Here is a 19,838-nt window from a genome sequence, read left to right as displayed (position 1 = left end):
AATCAGGAACAAAAACAAAGTTGCTGGAAAAGCTCAGCAGGTCTGGCAGCATCTGTGAAGGTAAAAAGACAGAGATAACTTTTCGGGTGCAGTGCCCCTTCCTCAGAGCGACTTATTAAAACCCCAGGGTCGCTAATGTAACAATCTTTCTCATCCAGTTCTCAGTCTGATTTGTCTCAAAATGCAACATTGTGACGACGATCATGAGCTTCTCACAATGCCAACACGAAGCACTGAGCATGCTCCAGCTCGCAGTGAAGTCTGGCTGATTGATGTCAGTGCGCACCAATAGGAGCACAGGGGTGCCGTGCATGACCGGACGGATGTCGCCCAATCGGAATGAAGGGAGGGCGGTATTAGTGAAAACCACGTGATCATCCACGAGAGCGGTCTGGAGTCGCTGAGACAACTGGAACGGCAGATGCTGGAGCATCGGATATAACACGGTGTGCAGCCAGATGAACACAGCAGGTCAAGCAGCATCAGAGGAGCAGGAAAGCTGACGTTTCCGGCCTAGATCCTTCGCTGAGACCAAGATTTATGCAATTGAGGTAAGAGCAGGACACGTTAAAGAAAGCAAAATGGCAGAAAGTGGGAGGGAAGTGATTTTTTTTATCTTGGATCCTCCAGTATCTGCAGTTCCCATTATCACGGGCAGTGATGTTCGTATGGGTTTGGAAGTTTTACAAACACTTCGCGCACATCGGAAAACACACATTTGAAACTCCCAGACTCACGTTCGCAGAAAACAAATCAATGCCTCAGATATTGATAGGCCCGTGTGACCGCCACCATCTCCATTGGGGGGGCAATGATCAGCGGGGCGCATGCGCGGCAGCTTTGAAACTTTGAAAGGGCCGGGTGAAGCTGGGCGCACGCGCAGCCGCCTCTGGTAGAAAGTGAGAGAACAAGGTGTGGGGCTGGACGAACACAGCAGGACTGGCAGCCTCAGAGGAGCAGGAAAGCTGGCGTTTTCGGGCCTACACCCTTCAGAAATGGGGGAGGGGAAAGGGATTCCAAAATAAATAGAGAGTGGGAGGCAGGTGGAGAGGAGACAAACAAGTTAGAGGTGGGGATGGAGCAGGTAAAGGTGAGTGTAGGTGCGGAGGTAGGGAGGGGATAGGTCAGTCTAGGGAGGACCAACAGGTCAAAGGGGTGGGATGAGGTTAGCAGGTAGAAAATGGGGGTGCAGCTTGAGATGAGAGGAGGGGATAGGTGAGAGGAAGAACAGGTTCGGGAGGTGGGGATGAGCAGTTGTTTCTTGCGAACTGAGTGTCGGTGTTCAGTAAAGTGGTCCCCAAGCCTCTGCTTGGTTTCCGTGATGTAGAGGAGGCCACAATGGGTACAGCGGATGCAGTATACCACATTAGCACCTGCATTCCCCATACAGATGGCCGAAAAGCCCTATGCTATTTCCTGTCCTGCAGGTCTGACCAGTTCCCCTCCACTGACCCCCTTATGCGCTTAGGTGAACTCGTCCTCACCGTCAACAACTTCCCTATCAAATCCTCCCACATCCTACAGACAAAGTGGGTGGCCATGGGTACCCGCATGGGCCCAAGCTATGCCTGCCTCTTTGTCGGAACAATCCCTCTTCCGTGCATCCACTGGCCCTGAACCCCACCTCTTCCTCCGGTACATGGATGACTGTATTGGCGCTGCCTCGTGCTCCCGTGAGGAGATCAAACAGTTCATGCACTTCACCAACACCTACCACCCCAACATTAAGTTCACCTGGGCCATCTCCTGACACCTTTCTCACCTTCCTGGACCTCTGTTTCCATCTTGGGCAACCGTCTGGAAACCAATATCCATTTCAAGCCCACCGACTCTCTCAGCTACCTAGAATACACCTCCTCCCACCCACCGCCCTCAAAAAATGCCATCTGCTATTCCCAATTCATTCACTTCCGCCGCATCTGCTCCCGGGATTCCACTCCCGTACATCTGATGTCCTTCCTTGTCGAGGACCGCAACGCTGCTCCTGCCCCCCCCCCCCCCCCCCCCCCCCCCCCCGGCAGTGATCCAGAATGCCCTTGACCGTGTCTCCTGCATTTTTCCACAACTCCTCCCTCGCAAACCATCCCTGCAATAACAACCGAAAAAGAATCTCTCTCATCCTCACGTACCACCCCACCAATCGCCGGATACAACGTATCATCCTCTGACATTTCCGCCATCGGCAATCCGACCCCAACACCAAAGACATTTTCCCCTCCCCACCCTTGCCTGTTTTCCGGAGGGACCACTCTCTCCGTGGCTCCACACTCCCCTCCAGCCCCACCACACCTGGCACTTTCACCTGCACCTGTAGGAAGTGCTGCACTTGCCCCCACACCACCTCCCTCATCCCCATCCCAGGCCCCAAGAAGACTTTTCACATCAAGCAGATGTTCAACGGCACATCTGCTCATGTGGTATACTGCATCCCTGTACCTGTTGTGGCCTCCTCTACATCGGGGAGACCAAGCGGAGGCTTGGGGACAGCTTTGCAGAACACCTACGCTCGGTTCGCAACAAACTACTGCACCTCCAGTCGCGAAACATTTCAACTCCCCGTCCCACTGCTCAGACGACGTGTCCATCCTGGGCCTCCTGCAGTGCCACAACGATGCCAGCCGAAGGTTACAGGAACAGCAATTCATATTCCGCCTGGGAATCCTGCAGCCCAATAGTGTCAATGTGGATTTCACAAGCTTCAAAATCTCCCCTCCCCCAACCGTATCCCAAAACTAGCCCAGCTCGTCCCTGCCTCCCTAACCTGCTCTTCCTCTCTCCTATCTCCTCCTTCCACCTCAAGCTGCATCCCCATTTCCTGCCTACTAACCTCATCCCACCCCCTTGACCTGTTCGTCTTCCCTGGACTGACCTATCTCCTCCCTACCTACCCACCGACACTCACCTTTACCTGCTCCATGCCCGCCTCTTTAACTTGTCTGTCTCCTCTCCACTTATCTTGCCTCTCCATCTTCGATCCTTATTTCGTTCAGAATCCTCTTTCCCTCCCCCATTTCTAATGAAGGGTCCAGGTCTGAAAGGTCACCTATCCTGCTCCTTGGCCTGCTGTGTTCATCCAGCTCCACATCTTGTTGTCTCGGATTCTCCAGCATCTGCAGTTGCCATTATCTCTTATCCAAGTGTTTGTTTCTTCTGGATTTCTTTCCCAGAGTGTGGGATAATAGCAGCTCGCACTGCTCTTACTCGCTTGTGTGCTCCCTGATCACCTTTGTCGGTGTCTAATCTCTTCAGTCTCTTATGGGTAAATTTAATCTCTGTAGTATTTTACTGTTACTTCCTTATACCTTTTTGGAAGTAAATTTTCCACCACCATCCACCCCCAACCGTGTGCTGCTCTCTTACCAGATTAATTTTTGAATGGTATCTTTCACAGCCAGGAAATATTTCCCAGAAAGAGAGTTCATTTTTCTTCCATTTCAGGCCACCAAATTCTACAGCATTTATATTCTGTGTCATTCATTTTGCACTTCTGCAATATGTACTCTGTTTCTCCTTCCACAGATACTAGCGATCATTGCCAAAGCCCTGTTGCCTGTGGAGAAGTTTAACCTTCGTGTCCTGCTGCAGTTTGTATGATGAAGGTGCTCCCACAATGCGGCCATTTGAGAAGTTACAGATCATTCATCTAGCAATACTGAAGAGCTGATGGTGTATGTCCAAATCAACAAACTATTTGTATTTTTATCATCTTTTATAATTTCACAAAAATATTATCAATAAACTTTTGACGTAAGGCCATTATTAGGTCAGGTGACCAAAAAGTAACCATATTTGCACGTTTTCCTGACTATCTTGAAGAAGGAAAGCAAACCTAAGCGGTTTATCATGGGAATTCCAGACCGTGTTGCCTGGTAACTGTAGAAACAGCCCCCAGTAGTGAAGCAATGATTAAACACACTTAAGTCTGAAACTAAATGAGTTGTCCAAGTCTCGAAGGTTGTGTGGTGCAGGGAGATAGGGCTCATCACAGCTAGGAATGAAATCAAGGATGGGAATTTTAAATTGTTGCTTATAAATAGGAGCCTTTGTGGGTCAGGGAGTACAGCAGTGATGGTGAACAGGTCTTGGTACAAATGAACTTGTGTGCAGCAGAATTTTAAATATTCTTGAGGTTACAGGGACGTTGAATGTGGGAGGCCGACTGGCAGTGAGCTTGGATAGTTAAGTCTAGAGGTAACACAGGAATATATGAAAGGTTCAGCAGATGAGCTGAAACGAAGGTGTCACTGTCAGATCATTTCCACTGCAGTGGAAATAAGTGGTTTTTGTGCAGGGCTCTGCTGTTTACCCTCACCTCACCTCAGGAATTCAGCTGTTTGTGAATTTGCGGATCAAGTCTGTAATAAGATCAGGAACCAAGTGCCTGCTGTGACCCAAACTGGGTGTCACTGAGCAGGTTACTGCTGAGTAAGTGCTGCTGAATACTGCTGATGACAACACATTCCATCACTTTACTGATGATAGAGAGTAGACTGCTTGAGGGGAAATTGGTCGGATTGGATTTGCTGTGTTTTTGTGCTGAACAGACCTGGGCAGTTTTCCAAATTGTCAATAGATGCCAGCGCTGTAGCAGGACTGAAACAGTTTGGCTTGGAAGCTAGCAAGCTCTAGAGCACTAGTCATCGGTACTGTTGCCAGAGTGTTGTCAGGGCCCATAACCTTTGCACAATTCGTCCATTTATTAATAATTATTTGAAATGAATCAAACTGGATGAAAACTCGTATCTCTGATGTTGGGGACCTCTGGAAAAGGCTGAGATGGATCATCCATTTGGCGGTTCTTGCTGAAGATTGCTGCAGTCTTATCTTTTGCATAGATAGGTTTGGCTCCTCTGTCAGTAAGGATGGGGATTTTTGGCATGCTTCCTCCAGTGAGTTGTTGAATTGCCCATCGCCATTCATGACTGGGTGTGGCAGATCTGCAGAGCTTACATCTGATCTATTGGTTATGAGGTGGCTTCGCTCTAACTCTTGCTGCTTATGCTATTTGGCATGCAGATAGTCCTGTTTGGTAGTCTTACCAGGTTAGCACATTATTTTTAAGTACGCCTTGTGCTGTTCTTGGCATGCCCTCCTACACTCTTCATTCAACCAGTGTTTGTCCCCTGGATCAATGGCAATGGCTGACTGTAGGATATGCTGGGCCATGAGGTTACAGATTGTCTGCTACTGTTATAGTCTCTCTCACAAAGCCTCATAGATATTTGGTTTTGAGTTCCTGTGTCTGTTCCAAGTCTATCCCTTTCAGCGGAAGTTCTTGCCACCCAATACAATGGGGGGTATTCTCAAGTTTAAGATGAGGCTTTGTCTCCACAGGACTGTGTGGCGGTCGCTGTTATCAATCCTGTCATGGACAGATGCCTCTGCAGCTGGGAAATTGGTGACTATGAGATCACTGTTTTCCCCGTTTGGTGTGTCACCACCTGCTGCAGTCCCAGCGAGGCAGCTTTGTCCTTTAGGACCCGGCCAGCCTGATTGGTAATCCTCCTGCAAACTACTCCTGAAGGTGGGCATTGAGTACATTTAGTGCTATTCACACTCTCCGTGCTTCCTCCTTGTACTGTTCAACATGGATGAGATTTTTTAAAATTAAAATTCACTCTTGGGATATGGAAATCGCTGGCTGGACCAGTGTTTATTGCCCAGAAGGCAGTTCACAGTCAACCACATCGCTGTAGGTTTGGAGTCGCATGTCATCCAGACCAGGTAAGAATGACAGAATTCCTTCCCAAAAAGACATAAGTGATCCAGACGGGTCTTTCCTGATTAATTGGCAATGGTTTCATGGTCATCATTAGACTTTTAATTCCAGACCATTCTTTCATTCAAATTCCACCATCTGCCATGGCAGGATGTGAACCCAGGTCCCCAGAATGTTGGCTGGGTCTCTGGATTAATAATCTAGTGATAATACTGCTGCCGATTTATCAACCGAGGGAGGATGGTACATGGTAATCAGCAGGAGCCATGAGACTTCCAGGCATCAGAGTCAAAGTCGAGTACTCCCAGGTCAAATAATCCGGTCGGAATAGCACTGTGCTGCCACGTCTGCCGTGTCTATCCTGCTCCTGGGACAGGACATCACTAAGGACAGTGATGGTGACGTGTGGCATTGTTTGTAAGGCATGATTCCATGCATATGATGCTGTTTCTTGACTAGTCTTTGAGTCACCTCTCCAAATTTTGCCACTAGCCCCCAGATATTAGTAAGCAGGAGTTTGTGGGGTCGATAAGGCTGATTCTGCAGTTGTCTTTCCTAGTGCCTTGATCAATGCCAAGCGGTCCGCCCAGTTTCATTGCTTTGTTTCGACTTTGCAGTGATTTGCAACTGAGTGGCTTGCTGAGGTTGGCAAATTTCTTTCCCTGAATGACATTAGACCTTTTTTCTGCCATTAGCAATGGTTCCATGGCAACCAGTTGATTCTTAATTCCAGTTTTTAATTGAATTCAAATTCCACCATTTGCTGAGATGGGGTTTGAGCCCAGACTTCTGTTGTCCATTTTAGTATTCTGGATAAAAGTTAAATTCATCAGGTTTGTTCACTCATTTTTAAATATCACCAACGCAGGCTTTGTTTCTTTGCAAAACACTGTCCATCATCCTGTCTCCTCCATCCTCCCCTTCAACAACAAGTGAGGGAGACACATGGAGTTTGTGCCACTGGATTGTCTCAATCTTAATCAGCTGCCTCCGCTGCTTCTCTCTCTTCCACGAGCCCAGCAAACCAAATTGCCTGGCATGTTGCTCCTCATTTTGGTCCTAAATTTGCATCTTTCTCCAGTCTCGTCAAGCCTTACCAGAACTTATCCTAAACCTTTCCCTATTCTCCTAAACTCCAAACATTCCATCTCTCTCTTATTTCTCCTCCTCCTCCTCCTTGCCTCTTCCCCTTTGCCACTTCACAGATATTCACTTGTTCTGTCTGCTTCTCATGTCTGGCTATGTCCTTCTCACCCTTTCTGTTTAAAACCAATATTTGACCTCACTGTCATTGGAAAACTCCCACTCCATCTCCACTCTCTCTCTCTCTCTTTCCTGTCTGAAACCCATGTAGTTGATGTCCCTCAAGGATCTATCCTTGGCCCATCCTGTTTCTCACCGACATTCTGCCAGGAGGTGAGATCTTCCACAAGTACTGTGTTGGGTTTCGCATATATTCTACAATGTTCAGATCTAACACCCCTCTATCACTCTCCTTTGCTCCACTGTTACTCAATTATAACACTGCTTATCGTGTTTCCACTACTTGAATAGCTGAAATTTCCTCCAATAACATTTTGTGATCGTTAAACACATTTTCTTCAGTTCTTTATTACAAATTATTTTTCCTTACTACTGTACTGAATCCATCCCTGTTGCTGGGAACTGTCTGAGGCTGAACTGCACCCTTCTCAATAATGCTGTCATATCTGGCCTCAAGATGAACATCTTACCATACATCTTCTCAATCACAAATGTCAGAAATTTCAATCTCTGAAATGCTCCTTCTCTCACCTCGCTCTAGCTCACTTGTAATGGAAACCCCTTACCCATGTCTGTGTTGCCTTCAACATGACAATCCCAAAAGAGAACTCTCTATTCTCTGCCTGATCAAGAATCTGTTCCCACGATCGGAAATATCCCCTCAGCATTAACCTGCAAACTCCCTGAAGAATCCTATATTTTTAATTACATCACCTGTCTTCAATAATCTAGTCAGTAGTTTCCAGACCTATTTAGTCTTAGCTTAAAAGATAATCCCTGCAAACCAATGATCATCCTAGTCCATCTTCTCTGAAATGCCTCCAGTTAAGTGATATATTTGCTTGAATAAGTCGACCAAAAAAGCTGCTCACATTCCTCCAGATGTGGCCCTACCAGCAATTTGTACATTTGTCCTAAGACATGGACTCCAAACTCTTATACTACAAACACCTTGACATAAGGGATAACATCCCATTACCCTCCCGGATTTCCTGTTGCAACTGTGTGCTTGCTTCGTGTTTCCTGCACAATTATTCCTGAGTCCCTATGTGATGCAGTTTTCCACAGTTTTTAGCTTTTAAATAACACTGTATTCTTTGGTCGTCTCCTCAAATGAACAACTTCACATTTTCCCACAGTTGTACTCCATTTTCCAACTTGTTGCCCATTATCAATATTTCTCCATAAACTGTAACCCTCATGGAACTTGACGGCTATCCTTTTTTATGAGATGCTCCCTTATTCTTCTAACTTTTTTTTTGTTAGGAGCACTGGGCAAGATGACATGTACGTAACTGCTATCGTTTTAAGGGGCATTCTTTCGAATGACCAGCAGAAGCTTACCGTCCGGTGCTCAGAATCGAGACAGCTTGTTCATCAAGTTGCTTTGGGCTGGAAAAGCTAATGTCTCATTGTGGCAGTGCAGCAGCACAGAAGGAAAGAAAAAGGAGGAAAGAAAAGGAAGCAAATCTTGCTGTCTGCATCTCACTAATTCTTGGGCATTCTTTGCCATGTGTCAAACACCTGCTGATCCGTTTAGTGACATGAAGTCCCAAGGTGGACACTCCTAGAAGCCAAAATAGATTTCCCCCTGAATCAACTGCTGACCCCCACAAAGGATAATGTGTAGCAGGGACAATGCACAGTTATCCTCGGCCAGGAGGAGGGGATGGTGTGAATTTCTGTCCAGACTGAATTGGATTTTATGAATTTGTGTTACAGGATATTACAAGTGGACTTTAAGGTGGAAGTCTCCATAATTGTAACACCAAACTCTGACAGAATTACTCAATTCATCAGGACCTGGATATTCACATTGTGTTGAGTATTGTGTCCCTGCTCATTCCCATTTGCTGTGTAAAATTTCTCTTTTAAATCACCCCATTCTCTCAATAGATTGTCCCTAAAACTTTCAGTATATGTCCTGTAATCCTTTTTGTGATCAGTTGTTGAGTGTATGATTTATCATCCTAATGTAGTATATCTTTTGTAAACACCTCTATCAAAGATCCCCTCAAAATACTTTGTTACAAGGAGAACAGTCTCAGTTTCTCCAAATACCTGATTCCGCTATAACTGTTTCTTATCAATAAGGCACTCATCTGGAATGTGTTGGAACATTTTCCACTTCCCTGCATCAGTGCAGCCCCAACAATATTAAAGAAAGTGAACGTTCTCCAGATGAAGCACTGTCAGAGTGGTGTCCCACCCACCACAAACAACATTCCCCTCTACACCACTGAGGCACAGTGGCATCTCTGTGTCAAAGGTAAAGTCACCATTGTCCTACCTGACCATAGGGCTGGTTTAACCTGAAGATTACCACACCCCAGGCGAGGGGAGAGGTTGAGAAGGAGAGTCCATCTATTGTAGATGGATATTCTGTATGTACCAGCAACCCCCAAGTCACACGAAAGAATAATGTTTTAAAAACAACCCTAACCATGCAACTAAAAACCCTCTTCCTACAAACCATTCTGTTAATTCTCCTCTGCCCCCTGTCAGGGACCATCCCGTCCTTCACAGTGTGTGGGGGACCTTTGGTTTGCACAGACTCAGCTCGTCTCTGTTCCTGTCTGTGATGTCATCATGCTGTGACAATGGCACTGAACATCACTGTCTCTGAGGGTGGTAGGCACAGAGATCCTCATAGCGTTTAAGGCATATATAGATGTACACTTGTGATGCCAACACAGTCAAGTCTATGGGCCAAGTGCTGGAAAATTTTTAGATTAGAATAGTTAGGTGGTGGTTTTTAACTGGCACAGGCTGGATGGGCCTCAGAGCCTTTTTCTGTACTGTAGACCTCTGAGACACTTCACATAGGAAGATGCCCAGCAATATTTCAAGCCCTTTCCGAAAATGAGATATTAGAATAAATGACACGTGATTGGTCAGTCTTTTTGAGAGAAAAGTGAGGTTTAGAAGTAAAGCGGTTTACCACGAAATTCTGGAGCCTGAAGCCCAGGAAATTGAAAGTGCCGTCATCAAGTGGACGAATAAAAATGGGATATCATCAGAAGGATTGTATTCGAGGAAAGCACATATCATTTGAGATTTGTGAGGCTGGGGTATATTAGACAGGAAGGGTTCTGAGACTGGAGAAGATTTCAAAAATAGGGAAAAGTGTGAGGTTGGAGGAGATTACCCCCACAAACCTCCCTTTGTTTGACATCTAATCCAGCCTCACAATCCTTGTGAGGCTGGATTAGATGTCAAACAAAGGGAGGTTTGTGAGGGTAAAGACAATTAGAGCTGAGGAAGTTTATATGGGCTGGAGGAATTTACAGAAACAGGAGGGTGTTGAACAAAGAAGAAAAATTACAGCACAGGAACAGGCCCTTTGGCCCTCTAAGCCTGTGCCAGATCCTCTATCCAAACCTGACCCCTATTTTCCAATGATCTGTATCCCTCTGCTCCCTGCCCATTCATGTATCTGTCTAGATACATCTTAAATGTTGCTATCATGCCCACCTCTAACACCTCCAATGGCAATACGTTCCAGGCACCCACCACCCACTGTGTAAAGAACTTGCCGCACATAGCCCCCTTAAACTTTCCCCTCTCAACTTGAAACTGGAGGAGATTACAGAGGTGAGATCTGTGAGACTGAGCAATCTACAGAGATGGTGAGAGTTCTGAGGCTAGAGGGGGATTCCAACGATAGGCAGGTTGTGAGGCTGGAGAGGGATTTCAGCAATGTGGAGGGTGGTGAGGCTCGAGGTGATGGCTGCAATAGTGCAAGTAGTGAGCTTGAGGGTCATGCTCATGGTAGGGAGGGTAGTGAGGTTTGAGGTATGATTCCTGTGATAGTGAGGGTGGTGAGGCTTCAGGGCAGATAATCGTCTAGACAGCACAGTGGAGTACTTACAGCACATGGAGTGCAGCAGTTATAGGAAGTGGTTCAACAACACTTTCTCCAAATCAAATACAAATGGGCAATCAATATTAGTGGTCTTTGCTGCCCAGATATCCCATAAGTAAATTAAAATTATGATGGGTTTCTGGTTTGGAGAGAGCTTGAAGAAGCTGAGGTAATTCTCCTTGGGGCTGATTAGCAATGATTTTGTTGAGTAGTAGACTTGTTTCCAGGATATTAGCTTGCAGAGAGAGAAAAATTATTAACATTGTGGCAATGTTTGGTAAACGCAGAATACAAAATTCAGATAGTTGGCAAACGATGCAGGGTGAAAATGTGAAGATTACTTGATTCAGCAAGTTCCCATGACCTGGAACAGTGCTGAATGGCAGCTGGATGCAGATTTAGCAGTTATTCTCAGAAGAGATTTAACTTTTCAAGGCATGATCAAGCGGGCGGTGGACAACTGGCAGAGGACTTGGGTCAGATTTGCAGCACCTCCCAGAGTGAGAGTGAAGTCTTTGACAGGGTTCCACATGGTAGACTGATGAGTAAAGTTAGATCACATGTGATTCAGGAAGACCTTGCTAATTGGAAGCAGAATTGGCTTAGTTGTAGGAGAGACCATGGTGCTGGAGGATTTTTCAGAGTGGAGTTCTGTAACCAGCGTGTTCCGCAGCAATCGGTAAATGGTCCATTTCTTTGTTTCTCATTAATATAAATGATTTGGATGAGAATTTAAGGGACAAAACTAATAAGCTTGCAGATGATACTAGAAGTGTTGGTATAGTGGTTAGTTAAGGTTTCCTAAGATGATCAATTGGCTCAATGGGTTGAGCAGTGGAGGATGAAGTTCATTTTGAATAAATGTGAGATATTGTATTTTGGTAAAATGAACAAGGATAGGACTGACACACTTAACGCAAATGCTGAGATTCAGGGACATAATTCTTCGAAGTTTATGTAGACAGGGTGGTTCATAAGTTGTTTCGCACACTTGCCTTCATTGCTCAGAACTTTGAGTATAGGAGTTGCGGTGTTATGTTGAGGTTGTACAGGACATTGGTGAGGCTTCATTTTTGGTATTGTGTGCGGTTCTGGTCGCCCTGTTACAAGAAGGACACTATTATTAAACTGGAGACAAGTCAGAAAAGACTCGCTGGGATGTTGCCAGGAATGGAGGGCTTGATGTTCAAAATAGATGGCCAAAACTAGGGCTTTTCTCACTGGAGTAAAGGAGGTTAAGGGGTAACCTTACAGAGGCTTATAAAATCATGAGGGCACAGATTATGTGAATAGCAAGGGGTTTCCCCGAGGCTGGGGGATTTCAAGACAAGGGGACATATGTGTAAGGTGAGAGGAGGAATACATATTTAAAAAAAAAGACATGAAATACAATTTTTCTTTTAGAGTGGTTCATGTGTGGAACAAACTTTCAGAGGAGGTGGTGGATGCAAGTACAATTGCATTGTTTAAAAAAAGATTGAATAATTACATGTGTAAGAAAGGTTTAGAGGGATATCTGTCACATGCAGGCAGATGGGATCAGTTTAATTATAGAATGTATATATTTAATATAAATTTCCAAGTTCTAAATTGGAGTAAGGCTATCTTTGACCCTATTGGGCAAGAACTTCCAAAAGATGATCAGGAGAGATAATTCTCTGTTAATGGGATGCTTGGAAGGTGGGAAGCCTTCAAAAGTAAAATAAGGAGAGTCCAGAAACAGCATATTCCTGTTCATGTGAAGGGCAAGGCTGGTAAATGTAGGGGATACTCATTGACTGGAGAAATTGAGGATCTGGTCAAGAAAAAGAAGGCAGCACATGTCGGGTATTGACAGCAGGAATTGTCAGTCCCTCGACGGAAAAGGGCAGGAGGAGCACACTCAAGGGAAATTGAGAGGGTGTAAAGCAGACATGAGCCATCTTTGGCAAATAGGGTTAAGGGGAGTCCCAAGAGATTCTGAAACTACATTTGGGGCAAAAAAGCAACAAGGGAGAAAATAGGGCCCCTTTAAAATCAACAAGACTATCAGTGTGGAACTGCAGGCTGAGATAGGAAATGAATATTTCACATTAGTATTTACTGCAGAGAAGGATATGGAAATGAGAGAACTTGGAAACATAAATAATGAAAGTGTCCATATTACACAGGATTAGGAGGTGGACATCTTAAGATGCATAAAGGTAGTACATAGGTCCCTGGCATCTGATCAGGTGTTATCCACAAACTCTGGGAGAGGCTAGGGAAATAATTGCTGGGCCGTGTGCTGAGATATTTCTATCACTGATAGACACTGTTGAGGTGCCAGAAGACTGCCTGGCTAATGTCTTGCCGTTCTTTAAGAAAGGTGGTAAGGAAAGGCCGGGGAGCTATCGACCCCTGAGCCTGATGTCAGTGGTGGGTAAATTGTTGGCGGGGATTCTGAGGGACAGGATTTGTATGCGTTTGGAAAAGCAAGGACTGCTTAGGGATAGTCAACATGGCTTTGTGAGTGGGAAATCTTGTCTCACGAACAATATTGAAGTTTTTTTTTGAAGTGACAAAGATTGCTGAAGGCAAAGCAGTGGACATTGTCTATCTGGCTTCAGCAAGGCATTTGCCAAAGCTCCACATGATAGACTGGTTAGCAAGCTTCGATCAAATGGAATCCAGGCAGAGTTAGCTAGTTGAAACAAGGTTGGTTTGAAGGCACGAGACAAGATCATGGTGGGGGTGGGGGGGTGGGGTCTATTTTCGGTCTAGAGGACTATGAACAGCAGTGTGCTGTAAGGATTGGTGCTGGTTCCACTGCTTTTTTGTCATTGACACAAATCATGTGGAATGAATATTGGAGGAATGGTTAGTAAGTGTGCAGATGACTCTGATATTGTTGTTGTAGTAGACAGCAAAGAAGTTTACCTCCAAGTACAATGGGAATTTAATCAGATGGGTCAATGGGCCGAGGAGTGCCAGAAATCAGTTTAGTTTGAATAAATGCGAGCTATTGCATTGTGGTAATGAAAATCAGGGCAGGGCTTAAACACTTAATAATGAGGTCCTGGGGACTGTTATGCAACAGAGACTCCTTGGGATGTTGGTGCACAGTTCCTTGAAGGTGGATGGCGGGTACAGAAGGTAGTGAAGATGATATTTGCTGTGCTGCATTTATTGGTCAGTGCATTGAATGTAGGAGTTGGGAGGTCATGTTATAGGCTGAACAAGGCATCGATTATGCTGCTTTTGGAATACTGTGTACGGTTCTGGTCTCCCTGCAATAGGAATGATGCTGTTAAACTTGGCAGGGTGCAGAAAAGATTTACGAGGATGTTGGAAGTTTCAAGCTGTGGGGAGACGCTGAATATGCTAGGGCTATTTTCCCTAGAGCATTGAGAGGTGACCTTCTAAAAGCTAATAAAATTATGGTGGGCAGAGTGTGAATAACTAAGGTTGTTTTCCCAGGGTAGGGGAGATGAGAACTAAACACTGGTTTAAGCTGACAGGGAAAGTTTTAAAAGGGAAAGCGGATGGTGCCTGTGTAGAATGAGCTGCCAGAGGAACTGGCGGAAGCTCGTCAATTACCCATCCAGATATAGAACATAGAACATAGAACAGTACAGCACAGAACAGGCCCTTCAGCCCACAATGTTGTGCCGACCATTGATCCTCATGTATGCACCCTCAAATTTCTGTGACCATATACATGTCCAGCAGTCTCTTAAATGACCCCAATGACCTTGCTTCCACAACTGCTGCTGGCAACGCATTCCATGCTCTCACAACTCTCTGCGTAAAGAACCTGCCTCTGACATCCCCTCGATACTTTCCACCAACCAGCTTAAAACTATGACCCCTCGTGCTAGCCATTTCTGCCCTGGGAAATAGTCTCTGGCTATCAACTCTATCTATGCCTCTCATTATCTTGTATACCTCAATTAGGTCCCCTCTCCTCCTCCTTTTCTCCAATGAAAAGAGACCGAGCTCAGTCAACCTCTCTTCATAAGATAAGCCCTCCAGTCCAGGCAGCATCCTGGGAAACCTCCTCTGAACCCTCTCCAAAGCATCCACATCTTTCCTATAATAGGGCACCCAGAACTGGACGCAGTATTCCAAGTGCGGTCTAACCAAAGTTTTATAGAGCTGCAACAAGATCTCACGACTCTTAAACTCAATCCCCCTGTTAATGAAAGCCAAAACACCATATGCTTTCTTAACAACCCTGTCCACTTGGGTGGCCATTTTAAGGGATCTATGTATCTGCACACCAAGATCCCTCTGTTCCTCCACGCTGCCAAGAATCCTATCCTTAGTCCTGTACTCAGCTTTCAAATTCGACCTTCCAAAATGCATCACCTCGCATTTATCCAGGTTGAACTCCATCTGCCACCTCTCAGCCCATCTCTGCATCCTGTCAATGTCCCGCTGCAGCCTACAACAGCCCTCTACACTGTCAACGACACCTCCGACCTTTGTGTCGTCTGCAAACTTGCTGACCCATCCTTCAATTCCCTCGTCCAAGTCATTAATAAAAATGACAAACAGTAGAGGCCCAAGGACAGAGCCCTGTGGAACTCCACTCACCACTGACTTCCAGGCAGAATATTTTCCTTCTACTACCACTCGCTGTCTTCTGTTGGCCAGCCAATTCTGTATCCAAGCAGCTAAGTTCCCCTGTATCCCATTCCTCCTGACCTTCTGAATGAGCCTACCATGGGGAACCTTATCAAATGCCTTACTGAAGTCCATATACACCACATCCACAGCTCGACCCTCATCAACTTTTCTAGTCACATCCTCAAAAAACTCGATAAGGTTTGTAAGGCATGACCTACCCCTCACAAAGCCGTGTTGACTGTATTTGATCAAGCCATGCTCTTCCAGATGGTCATAAATCTTATCCCTCAGATATCTTTTAATGTTGTATGTGAATAGGGAATGTTTAGAGGAATATGGGTCAAATGCTTGCAAATGGGATTAGATTAATTTAGGATATCTGGTCAGCATGGACAACTGGGATTGTTCCATGCTGTACAACTCGGACTAAGCATTTTTGTTTTCATTTCAGATTTCCACAATTTTACTTCTGCACTGTTCTTAACCTTTCAATCCCTCTGAAAGACTGAGTTACAGATTTATACAATGCCTGTCCTTCCTCCCTGGCTCTCCCACCTCTCTTTCGGTAATTTTGTGTAAACACTGACTGACTGAATACCTTACCTGGAGGATATTTATGAATGGATTTGTTCTAATGATAATCCAACATGTTTTCCAAGTGTCGCTCCACAAATGTCCAGAGGATTTCTCAGTTTCACAGTCTGTTTTCTCTTCTGGTTTCTCACTCATTGCACTTACTTTCTGTGTGATAGCTTAGTCTGCAGTTAGAGAATTCAAACTGTTCCACATCCAGGTCTGACAGTCACTTTGTTTATCACAACCCAATTATCTCAGGATTTTGAACATTGAAGGAGAAAGCAGCACTCACACTTTGGAGAAATACAAATGGTTTGTGTGTAAAAGAGTCTGTGAAGATTCATCTGAAATGTTCTAACACCAGCGCAGTGACTCTGGGGAGAGACTGTGGAAATGGGCAGATTGCAAGAAGGAACTTCTTCATCCATCCCACCTAGAAACTGACCACCAGAGTCACACTGGAGAGAAACCATTCACCTGCTCTGATTGTGGTATGGGATTCACTCAGTCATCTAACCTGCTTAAACACCAGGGAGCTCTCACTGGATAGAAACCATTCACTTGCTTGGAATGTGGGAAACAATTCACTCAGACAACTCACCTGCTGATACACCAGCAAATTGACACTGGAGAGAGACCATTGGCCTGTTGTGTGTGGGAAAGTTTTTCTGACTCGAATTCCCCTCTGACACACCAGCAAATTCACTCTTGGGAGAGAGCATTCGTGAGCTGAGTGTGGGAAAGCATTCACTCAGTCGTCCAAACAGTCACAAAGAACCACGGTTGAAGCATTTTGCTATCACTCTCACGATCAAATGAACCATAGTTTTGGGCTGTTTGTACTGCTGTTACTAATCCCAGCTCAATTAAAGGTGCTGGTATTGTGAATAAAATGTTAATAACAGTTGTATATCTGTCAGGTGGAGCTTGGAAATAGTCACGTCACGACACATTCACACTGACTAAAGACTATCCACCAGCACAGTATGTGAAAAGGGATTTCCTGGTTCATCAGGACTAGTTAAGTAGCAGCAAATTTGAGTAACTCTTGGGTTTTTTTTTATTCTGCTGTTAGCTGTCTCCAAACCAGGTATTTTTGGGCTTGTTTCTGGAGATCATAGAATCCCTCCAGTGTGGAAGCAGATGACTTGGCCCATCAAGTCCACACTGAACCTATGAAGTGTCTTACCCAGACCCTGTCTGCGTCGGTTTCCTCCCACAGTCCATAAATGTGCAAATTAGGTCGATTGACTATGCTAAATTACCCTTAGTATCTTGTGTGCAGAATGCAAGGACAGAGTGGGGTGTGAGACTGGATGGGATGCCCTTTGGAGGGTTTGTGTGGACTCAGTGGACTGAATGGCCATCTTCCACACTGTAGGAATTCTATGATGATCTCGATGGCCCTTTATTTATTAGTTATGTCTGCACACCTTTTACAATTACGGATCCTGTTGCTCTCCACAGACACGTTTCAACTTTTAATAGGTGTTTGTTGATTTGGAAACAATCGTAATGTTTCCTTTTGAGTTTTGCCCACAAAATGAAAGTTTTAAGTCGAAACAAAAGATTGGGAGGAGTCCAGTACTATATCCCCGATTGCATTTTCCCGATCGGCTATGAAACCTGGTGTCCGTTGTGACTCTGTTCGCGGGGGGTGGAGAATGCAGTCTCTTCAAATCTTTACCTGTTGTCCACAGCAGTGATGGATTTCATGATGAATACATATACACTAGATATCACACAATGTCTTGGTTTATTTTCTATTTAGTCTGCTGTACTTTACTCCACAGAGACCGAGATAATGGTCTTTTGACCTAGGTTTGAATCCCACCATTCCAGATGGTGGAATTTGAGTTTTTTAAAAAAATCTGGTAATAAGAATCTAATGATGACCGTGAATCCATTGCCATTGTTGGAAAAACCTGTGTCCTTTAGGGAAGGAAACTGCCATTCTTATCCAGTAATATCAAGATCCCATGAATGATATTTTTTTTAAAAAAATTTAAAAAATCTGCAAATACATTTATCTCTGTCTTAATTTATTTCACCACCGACAGTTCAAACTGGTTGATGGCTACTTTCACTTTTGATCATGTTGTGGCCATTTCATGGTTGAAACAAAAAAAAAATGCATGAATGGAACCACAGTTGTTCTTGTAGGAACAATGCATGCTCTGATATGTTTGAAAAAAAAACCTCATCTCACTTATGAGCCAGATATCAAAGCTGACCAGATCCTGATGCTGTGCACCGTGAAAGTGAAATTCTTCACCGTCTTATCCACTTGTGTTGCTATTTCAGGGAGCTATGCACCTCCCAAACTCCTGAACACCTTTGAGAATTTCATCAAACTGACCCCCAATGGCAGGAATGGACAGAGTCAGCTTGGCTTGATGATCATAATTCAGGCTCAACCAATCTCCTGGAGCATTTTGAGAATGCAATTAGTAGTGAGTGTGGCCACCTCTCTGTACTGTAGTGATACAGATCCTCTGATCCTGCTTGCCCCAAATGGCTGATATTGAATGATTCAATGGAAATGCTGTGTCAGGATCTCCTGACTTAATCCTGTCTCCCTTGCCCTGACTGAGAACTGTTTCCCTGAGACTTTGAGACGTGAGCATTTGGTCAAAACACGTGTTTGTTGCCACAGCTGCTAACCAGCCGTTAAATGACTGCTGGTAATAACAGTGAACAGCTGCCTGGCTTACGCCTGTGATAAACAACCAGGCAAGACAGGAGCACTGTGAAACATTAAGTTCTAGTTGAGACGTCAAAGTGCAAAAATGCCAGGGAAAGGCAGAGATATTGTGGCAGAACACGTCTCAGGTGCTAAACAGCTTGCAGAGTTCTTACAGAAAGCATGTACTTTGCGGACAGGCAATTCTGCATCTTGATGTAGCATTTTTATCTAACTTCTGGCTCATCTTGCTAGATTTGCAAATATCTCCACGTCTGGCTAATGTGAGAATTGGCTTGGTCATTTACAGTTGTGTCCCATGTCAGCGAATTGATAATCTGATTAAACTCACAGGCCTTGACTTGAGAGAAATAAAGCACAAGTTTGATTGGGTGCTGTTGCACTCAAATGAAAAACGTGCATTGTATATGCCATATCCTTTCCTGGCTCACAGTGTTTCCAAAATCTCTAGTTCAATACATCCCAAGTCATCATCATCAGAGGCAAAACTAGTGAATACTTCGATCACTTCATCTTTTGTTTTTTTCTGAAATACTATTTGTAATGAGGTAGTATTGGCAGGCAATTTTCTTTTACTTCTGATGCCATGTGTGACTCTTCAGGGATGGTGTTGGTGGGAAGATGCGACATGCACCACGGATGAGGCACGAACATTCAGAGCAAGTGCTGAGCATGCAGAAAAGGAGAGATGAACGGTTACCTTGGAAAAAGCACATTTGGAGAAAGTTGGGTGAGAGTGCTGAGAGAAAGGACTTTGGCTGCATGGTGGCTCTGTGTTTAGCGCTGCTGCCTCACTGCACCAGGACACGTGTTTGATTCCAGCCTTAGGTGACTGCCTGTGTGGAGTTTGCACATTCTCTCTGTGTCTGTGTGGGTTTCCTCAGAGTGCTCCCGCAGTCCAAAAGATGTGCAGGCTAGGTGGATTAGCCATGTTAAATTGCCTGTAGTGTTAAGGGAGAGGTCGATTAGGTGGGGTATAGGTCTGGCTGGGATGCTCTGAGGTTTGATGAGGACTTGTTGGGCTGAAGGGCTGTTATAGTTCCAGAGTGCTGAACTGCTGTAGATTACAAGGTCCGGAGCTGGATGAACACAGCAGGCCAAGCAGCAAAGGAGCAGGAAGT

General features: G+C 45.0%; 1 long non-coding RNA gene across 1 annotated transcript; it reads left to right on the top strand.

The window, feature by feature from the left end:
- Positions 1–374: 374 nt before the first annotated feature.
- LOC132210241 (uncharacterized) lies at positions 375–17,005 on the top strand. Its single transcript, XR_009446468.1, has 3 exons — positions 375–551; positions 3,520–3,668; positions 15,889–17,005. It is a non-coding gene; the product is annotated as an uncharacterized LOC132210241 (long non-coding RNA).
- Positions 17,006–19,838: the final 2,833 nt, after the last annotated feature.

The sequence above is a fragment of the Stegostoma tigrinum genome, chromosome 11 (genome assembly GCF_030684315.1).
Source record: "Stegostoma tigrinum isolate sSteTig4 chromosome 11, sSteTig4.hap1, whole genome shotgun sequence".
NCBI lineage: Eukaryota > Metazoa > Chordata > Chondrichthyes > Orectolobiformes > Stegostomatidae > Stegostoma > Stegostoma tigrinum.
This window is presented reverse-complemented; position numbering and strand designations above follow the sequence as displayed.